Genomic DNA, 9,262 nt, shown 5'->3' with positions numbered 1-9,262 from the left:
CTTCTATTTCCTCGCCCCTCCCAATGCCTGGCACATTTCAATAACATTCCTCAAGATACCAATCCGGTATCATTATGGGGTTAAACAAAACGAGCTGGTCTTCATTCTCAGGTTTATCGTTAGAATCACGGGCATTTTTTCAGTATTGGGCCGCGGATCAAGATAAATCGGGTTTATTGCTACTGTGACACGTGCACCTTCATTATATAACGCTTACAGTCGAAATGTTGTGGTGCGGGATTCATTTTGCTGGTGCTTTGCGCAAACTACGTTTCTTCTTCAGGAGAATGACCCCATTTTTTGAAGGTTCTTGTATTCCCAAGTTTGCACGTGCGCAGGCCACCGTAATGCAGTCTGGCTTTTTGTCCAAGGTTGAGATTGAGGAAGAGGAGACTGGGGCGAGGGAGCCGTCTAGGCACGCACATGTAATTGCCATCGGTGCGGACCAGCGTTATCGTGGGAAAAAACGCCACGTGCGGCGGGGCAGATAGCGTGAGCGTCCGTTCAGATTTCTTTCTTTCTTTTCGTTTCTGAGGCGGGAAAGAAAGTACACGCCACGTTTCAGAAAGCTCATGGTAATTGTGAGACGCAGCCTTATCATTTGCTACGGGCTTATCCCACCGAACACCACGGTATTCGTCAGGTTGAGATTCTTGTCTCAGCTGTCTGTTGTAAACACTGACATTATCTCACGTCTCATCAAACCAAATTACGTGAGCCGTAGCTTTATACGACTACAGATTGCAATATGCATGCAGCCTGAACATCACATTATTCGGTAAACGCACGCATCTGACATAAGAATCACTCCCTGAATTACGGCGTGGTGGCACAGCAATTTCAAGAGAGGCGGAGAGCTTAATGCGGAAAGAAGAAAAAAAGGGCTGAATATTGCCTAACACGTGGCACGGACAGCGCGTGCTATGAAGAAACACCGACCAAAAAGTACAAAAGAATAACCCTCGCCTATCACTTTATCCCTGCCAAGCGATTGGGTCGTTACACTCCGTTGGAGCTCCCACAGGACGGCGTTTCGTATACTTAAGCCGAAAGACGATGACACAATAGAAAGGCTGCCTTTACGCAGTCGCTGCCGTGTGAATCTGACGTTAAGGAAAAAAGCGCCCCCTTAGCTCAAGCAAGAAGAGAAAAAGCCACTGCAGATAGCCATACATTCCTGTGTTTCACGGCCCGCACGGCAAGCGACGTTCCAACCACCGAGTTCTTCTCGTCATCATGACCGTCCCATTGGTAACGCCAACGACTGGGGCGCCGTCGACGAGCCTCCTTCACAAGCTCGAGGTGCTTACAGACCCTAGGGTCAAAGGCTGGGGCATCACGACCGACGCCAGGTTCATGTTCCCACTCCTGATCGCCTACGTTTACGTGGCCAAAATTGGCGGACCCCGATGGATGAAGAACAGACCGGCGTTCGACCTCAAAGGCGCCATCCTTCTTTACAACCTCTCCATGGTTGTGGCCAACGCGCTGTTCGTGGTAAAGTTCCTGAAGCACTCCTACCTCGGTGGTGGATACAGCTTCTTCTGCCAAGGCATCGACTATGCTGCCGCGGACAACGACACCGTGTCTGTGCTGAGTACCGCTTGGTGGTACGCATTCATCAGAATAGCTGACTTTCTCGACACCGTGTTTTTCGTATTGCGCAAGAAGAACTCTCAAGTGACCTTCCTGCACGTAGTCCACCACTTTCTAGTGGTCCTCAGCTGCTGGATTTGGCTAAACTTCGGCCACGACGGGCAAGTCATCCTTGGCGTCTGCGTGAACGCGTCGGTGCACGTGGTAATGTACGGCTACTATTTTCTGGCCGCTCTAGGTCCAGCGGTTCGCAAGCACCTATGGTGGAAGAGGCACCTGACGACGCTTCAAATCTTCCAGATGGTGTTCGTGGTGGCGCACATGCAGATCCCGTTGTTCTATGACTGCGGCTACCCCAAAGCACTGTGCCTTGTGGAGACTGCTGAGCTGTGTCTAGGCATAACGTTGTTCATGAACTTCTACAGGAAGACGTACAAATCGCGTAGCTGTGAAAGATCCGGTATTGTTAATGCGGCTAAGAGTGACTGAGTTTGTGTGCGAAGAAAGAACTGCAGATGAGAACAAAAATTCGGAAGAGTTGGTGCCGATTTAAGAAATCTAATAACTCGACGTTGAAACGAGACTTAGCAGACGGGAAAAACTGAGACAGTGCAATTCGCTGGCGTTTCTTTTTTTGTGGGCTTAGTTTGGTGCTTTCACCGCGTGTCTTAAAAAAAATTGCACATCGAGTTGAGTGTACGTTTTCGCTTCTATGAATTTTAGGAGACGAGTTGATTTCTGTAGTTTTATTGCACTTGTGACCACTGCTTGTGGTATCAAATGAGATTACCACCGTCAAAATCTGCGATTTTAAGTTACTTCAATCTCACTGGGGTCCACATTCTTTGGGCTCAGCTTTTGTGGAAGTTGGCGGGTATGCTCAACACGCAAGCTGATGCAAAATCGTCGACGGGAATGTGTGGCAACCTCCGTTGGACGCTTAAGCTCAGGTAAGTGAAGAACAGCAATCTGGGTGAGTTAATATATGACCGTAGTGAAAAAGTGCGTGTTGTAAACTGATAGGGTAGGGAATTGACCGCACTTCATTGGTGTCATCAGTTTCATTCTTTGCGTGTGTTTCATTCGCATAGTTTTCTACTAAGGGCACGTTGCGCTGTACACAAGCCGCTGCGAGCGTACCACTTTTACTTCTAAATCTACTTTCAGTGTACGCTAGGGTTTCGATAAACACGTGCTCATTTATAGATCAGTTCTCACCCAGTGTCTGACCTGTCTTGCCAATTTTTTACGGCGCCCGCACGAAAGTCTCGCTCGTAAGATGAGCCGAGAAGAAAAATATTTGTGCAGGGCTCATAGGTGTCTCTTTTACCTTTTTTAATGAGCAACCTGATTGGTCAGCTAGAGACACGTACCCCCCCCCCCCCCCCCCTCCCCCAGACGACTTGTGACCTTATCCGCTGAAACAAACCGTTATTTTCTCGCAACTTTTGTTATCACGCCGTCACCTTACATGTCTTTCTTTCTTTCGGCCTCGTTTGCTTGAAGCGTAATAGAAGTGGCTGTCGATATACAACTCAAGCAGCGCGGTCACGCTTGCGTAGATTCAATTCTGTGGACAGAGGCAGTGACGACAAAGGTCGAAAATGGGAGAAAATGCAAAAATTGATTCGGTGCTTCTAAGGATTTAAGCTAGGCCACGTTTATTTATTCTGTTATTTTTAACGCCGATGAGAAATAAAGGGGCCACAGGCGAGAATGAACCTGGTGTTACCATTACTAATCTTAAGCCCACTTTTCTAGTCAATACCATGAATTATTAATTTATTTTAATCCACCTATTTTTTTACAGTAAAGCCGTAAATGGCTAGGTTTCAGCAGATCGTCTCCGGTCCCAGAGCGATGTAGACAGGAATCGCTAGCGAGCGTAGCGCCCCGTTGCGGAGCCCACTCAAATCCCCGGAATCGTAAAACTGCGCGCCACACCCCCGGGGCATGGAAAAAATCATACAAAATTAAAAAGGTCCCAGGGCCTTCATAGAGCATGTGCCGTGATTACCATACCCGCGCTATAATAAATTTCTACCTACGATTCCTGTGTGTTTTGTAAGCTACACTGGCCGAGGTTGAGCAGTTTCGCGTGTGCCGTAAAGGGCCGTTCTGTGCATGCGCGAGGGGCATTGGATTGGATTCGATTCAATTGGCTTGGCTTGGCTAGACTTGGATTGGACTGGATTCGATTTAGATTGGATTAAAGTGGATTGTATTGGATTGTGTTGCGTCATAGCCGAGACAGACCCACTGGCGCCGGCGCGTGCCCAGGTGTGCGCCTCAATTGCGCAGTAGCCAAGTCTGACGCTGCGTCGGAGCCGCTTGATAGCCGTTTCACGTGGCTCGTGAAGAGCCGTGGTGAGCATGCGCGATGAGCAGTGACTGGACAGGACGGGACTTTAAGTTAATAACCAAGAACAATGCTCGATCGCAAATTACAAACAAACGTGTTTGGCTTCGTGCACCCCTTGGACTACGACCCAGTCAAACCTCACGTTGAGGCCCGGCACCGCAGCTTTGCTGGCCATCCCTCTTCACGAGGTGGAAGGGCTCAGAACTTTTTAGTCCACCTTAATCTACCTTGAAGCGGTAGACCACCAGGGTAACGGAATGAACAACCAGAGACGTGCAGAGAAGAATGGGAAGGCCATTAACACGATAGAGGAATGAAATAAGGAAATTCGGGGGCAAGGAAGGACTCGAGCGGCGCAGGACAGGAGTGATTGGAGGTCAATGAGATGTGCCTTCGTTGTTGTTGATGATGATGACGATAATCCACCTTACTAACTATTACTACGAATAACTAATAAATCACTATTGAATTAACTTTGGTAGTTATTAATCCTCTCTTACACGCGGCTGGCAGGCTTTGGTTCACTGTTGCCCTTCGTGTTTTTGTTCTTTGCGCTGACTCCGGGGTCATTTCAGGTCTTCCTTCCAACGAGACATACGGGGCTTTCGCCTAGCATCTAGTGTTTCATGGTTTCCGGCAATCCTCAATTGTTGCAACAAGTGTACGTGGCCCTGCCCCCCCCCACCCCCTCTCCTTCCCCCCCCCCCCCCAAAAAAAAAGAAAAGAAGCTGGAAAAAAGTCAGAGCCCTTCCACCCCGTGAAGAGGGATGGCCAGCAAAGCTGCGGTGCCGAGCCTCAACGTGAGGTTTGACTGGGTCGTAGTCCAAGGGGTACACGAAGCCAAACACGTTTGTTTGTAATTTGCGATCGAGCATTGTTCTTGGTTATTAACTTAAAGTACCGTCGTGTCCAGTCACTGCTCATCGTGCATGCTCACCACGGCTCTTCACGAGCCACGTGAAACGGCTATCAAGCAGCTCCGACGCAGCGTCAGACTTGGCTACTGTGCAATTGAGGCGCACACCTGGGCACGCGCCGGCGCCAGTGGGTCTGTCTCGGCTATGACGCAACACAGTCCAATACAATCCACTTTAATCCAATCTAAATCGAATTTAGTCCAATCCAAGCCTAGCCAAGTCAAGCCAATTGGATCGAATCCAATCCAATGCCCCTCGCGCATGCACAGAACGGCCCTTCACGGCACACGCGAAACTGCTCAACCTCGGCCAGTGTAGCTTACAAAACACACAGGAATCGAGGTAGAAATTTATTATAGCGCGGGTATGGTTATCACGGCGCATGCTCTATGAAGGCCCTGGGACCTTTTTAATTTTGTATGATTTTTTCCATGCCCGGGGGGCGTGGCGCGCAGTTTTACGATTCCGGGGATTTGAGTGGGCTCCGCAACGTGGCGCTACGCTCGCTAGCGATTCCTGTCTACATCGCTCTAGGACCGGAGACGATCTGCTGAATCCTAGACATTTACAGCTTTGCTGTAAAATGTGGTTGATGCCTCTTTCATAGGAATCGGTAAAACACGAAAATGAAATGTGCCTTCACAGGAGCATTTAAATGTTTATTGTGCATCCATATGAACTTTCAGATCGCTATTCGTATTACGTCGGTATGGCACTGTTAGATGCATCAACGGTATACACTGAATTGCACGCGCCGGAACATTGCGTAAATCTGACTCAAACCACAGCCCCTTGAAAATCATGCGAACGAAACCGAACCGAAACCGATACCGAAAGCAGTGGGTGGCGGAGGGTGCCTCAATTCACCCGCGTCCCGCGTAGACCAAGACGCTGGCATCGAGGCGCCAAGTGTCGGCGCTCATTGCCGTCACGATGAACTATTTTGCTTCCCTCTCCTAGACGGCCGCACCATTTAATGCAGAAAAAGGTAGCGGGAAAGATACAAGGAGCATTCGTAACTCTACTTGCGCTTGAATTCAGAACCATAGCGCTGAGTACCTCCCGTTGCGGCGAGAGAGTTCGTGGCTCGAATCCGGGCGGAGCCGCGCCGATGGAAATTTTTCTGGCGACGCCATTTCCGTGACGGATATGACGCCAGTGAGATATTGTATACCCAGGCGTAAAACACTTTCGTGTTAAAAGAACAGGTTTATTTCGGGACAAGAAAATTAGCAGTGGTTTAGCTCGGCTATGCCAGGATATACGTAGCGTGAGCTAAGGTTCAGATGGTTATTATTCGGTTTCCTGGTTGTCTAGGATTAGCTTATTGTCATGCTTACTGCTGCTAACACGATTTCCAATCCAATCCAATGCAATCCAGTCCAATCCAATCCAATTCAGTCCAGTGCAGTCACTGCTTCCAGGAGCCACACGAAACGGCTGTCAAGCGGCTCCGGCGCACCGTCAGACTTGGCTACTGCGCAACGGAGGCGCACAGCTGGGCACGCGCCAGTGCCAGTGCGTCTGCAACGGCTATGACGTCACTCCTCTGTAATGCGCAGACCGGCGAATGTGCAGACCCAATTCTCTACACATCCCTACTCCAATTGGATTGGATTTCCAATCCAATCTAATCCAATCCAATTCAATTCAATTCAATTCAATTCAATTCAACTCCATTACAAGCCAAGCCAAGCCATGCCAAGCCAATGGTCCTCGCGCTTGCGCAGCACGGCCCTTCAAGGTCCACGCGAAACTGCTCAACCTGGGCCAGTGTAGCTTGCGCCTCAAAACCAAAAATGACATGCACAGAAACAGCAGCTTGAAACACAACGGTCATGCGAACAACGCCACAGCGGAGCCTTGCATCAATTCACGCGCGTCCCCCGTACAGGAAGGCGCTGGCATAGAGACGCCAACTGTCGGATCTCGTTAGCGTCATGATGCGCTACTTCGTTTCGCGTCTCCTAGACGGCAGCACCATCTGAATGAGTCACAAGGAAGGACATAACCCACGATCGTAGAGCTGCTCACGTCTCTGCTCATACAGATGGTATTCGTTGAAAAGTTTAGCGGTCAATTTCTTCGCTTGGCAACACTGGAAACGGCCACAGACATGGAGGAAAGAAAAGCTTAGGAGAGGCCCTGACGTCACACCCAGCGCAGCCGGAAACGCCATTTCTGTAAGTCGAATGGCGGACCATCGGCCCTCCATGCCATTGGCGGAATGTTTTTGCCTCTCTCTCTCGGTGCACCTTCTCCGCCTCCTCCGTCCTGTATCGCCTCTCTTGTCGTCTGCATCTGCCAGCGCCGAGCCGGCGGAAATCAGCTGATAGGCAGGTAGAAGGCCGTTTTGCAGCGCGTGACCGTGAACCTAAACGCGCGGTTACACTGTTACACGTCTTCAGTGTGGCTGCAGCAGGTTTCCGAAGCGGCTCGCTCTAACAATGCCGCAATGCTCGGTGCCAGGCTGCAAGTCGCGATCGGTACCCAAGGAATTGGGCGTCACTTTCCACCGGTCAGTGCATCATTCCGCTGACAAGTATTGCTGTACATTGGTGTGCATTCATCCTTTGTTTGCAATCGCCGCCGTTTATAGGTTCCCAAGCGATGGAGAACGCCGCAAACAGTGGGCGAACGCCGTGCGGCTACCGGACTGGAAAGTGCCCAAGTTTGCGTTGCAGTTTCACTGGCAATCCCAGAGATGACTAGTCAATTAAACGGCCGTTCTATATATATAGGTAAGCAGCACTTCATGCAGATTTTACGCTAAAAAATTGTGGAATGTTTTTACCGTTGTTCGCGTGCCTTCAATAGAATTTTTTGCGAAGGAGGAGGAGGAGGAGGAGGCAAAACGTTTTATTGAGTAAAAAAAAATGAGAGGGTGGGTGGCGTCAATAAACTTTTTTTCGCCAAGTTTCAACTTGTCTCAGTGTCAATAAATTCAAGGTGATATCAGTTGAAAACGTTCATACACTAACCTCGCAGTATGAAGCGTTGAAAAGCGAAATCCAGAGCGAGACCACAAAAAGATCCAGATTCCAGATCCAGCACTCTTCCAGTCAACAGACGGACACCTACTAAGGTAATAGGACGATGGAATTATATCAACTGGGAATCTACCTTGTAACAGTTGCAAAGGCACTGCCGCGCATTGCCGGCCTAGCAAACTATATTGCAGCGGCGATAACCAAAAAATTGAGTTGCGAATCGTTCGGTTGCAAGTCGCCTACGTACTGCACACCATGTATCACTTCCCGAAAATCTACCTGACGGGTGTCCGCGCGTACGACGGGACGGCGCGTTCACGATATCTGCACTTCAATAGGCGCGTCGTGATCGCGACCGGAGCAAAAGCTTGACGCGGTACAAGGTGCACTTGCAAGTAGAAATTAAATGACATATTCACATCGGCGCAGCTGTCGCAACTCGCAGCATCCTTTTCGAGTTCCGCAAGACCACAGCGCAGCAAAGCGAAGCAGCAATCTTCGCAATCGGACGACAAGGCAGGCGCTGTCTTTCCTCCATGACTGGCGAACGGCGGGCGGGCTGTTGCTAGGACGCCGTTGCTAACGCGACTTCAAATGGCCGCCGAAAACACGTGACTTCCTCCACACTTTTGCCAATGCGCGGGGATAGCTGGGGGCCTCTCCTAAGCTTTTTTTTCCTCCATGGCCACAGACATGACCGATGCGCCACGGACATGGACAAGTACCGCCATCCCGCGGAGCACGACGTAACGAGTGACGGCGCACCGTGGCCTCCGCGATCGGCTACTGGCGGCGCGCCTTTGCTCAGCTGGAGGAGAAGAGGGGTGTCTGATCTGGGGGCCGTGCGCACAACGTCGCCTAACAGACGCTTGGCCACAGATATGGCGGCGCACTCGCATGGTTGCCTGCATGCGTTCCACGCCATTGAATACCAGCCATAGCCAGTGCCGGATTAGGAAACTTTGGGGCCCGGGGCTGCTGCGTTCTTGGGGCCCAAACGGTGATGATGATGATGATGATTATTATTATGAAAATGATTCCGCTTTAATATGGAAAAATTTTCGAAGCCCGTGTTATGCTCTCTGATCAGTGATAAATTATACATAATTTTACGCTTTCCGGAAACTAATTTCTTGGCTTGATGTCTAGTATTTATAACGGATTTTATCAGGCGTAAAAGTTTGTATGGTTTGATTGCCGGTCCATCACAGATTCACAATTAATCGAAGCACCGTGTCGGCCTGCACACGCCATGGTACAGAAGAATATTTTCTTACAAGAAGCATATTTTATTTAGCCTGCAATGTTTTATTTTATTGTAAAGTTCTCCACCTGCATATATGGGAGCGCTCAAAGTCCGCGCAGGCAGCTGTCACTCACAGACATCTGCCAAACAG

At 49.8% G+C, this 9,262-nt stretch overlaps 1 pseudogene; it reads left to right on the top strand.

Annotated features, from left to right (window-relative positions):
• The first annotated feature begins 735 nt into the window (after window positions 1-735).
• Window positions 736-2,397, top strand: LOC144151563 (very long chain fatty acid elongase AAEL008004 pseudogene; annotated as a pseudogene).
• The last annotated feature ends 6,865 nt before the right edge of the window (window positions 2,398-9,262 follow it).

Source organism: Haemaphysalis longicornis, unplaced genomic scaffold (assembly GCF_048455015.1).
Source record: "Haemaphysalis longicornis isolate Haplotype H1 unplaced genomic scaffold, Haemaphysalis longicornis Haplotype H1 scaffold_9, whole genome shotgun sequence".
Taxonomy (NCBI): domain Eukaryota; kingdom Metazoa; phylum Arthropoda; class Arachnida; order Ixodida; family Ixodidae; genus Haemaphysalis; species Haemaphysalis longicornis.
Note: the sequence above shows the minus strand (reverse complement) of the source record. Positions and strands in the feature narration are given on the sequence as shown.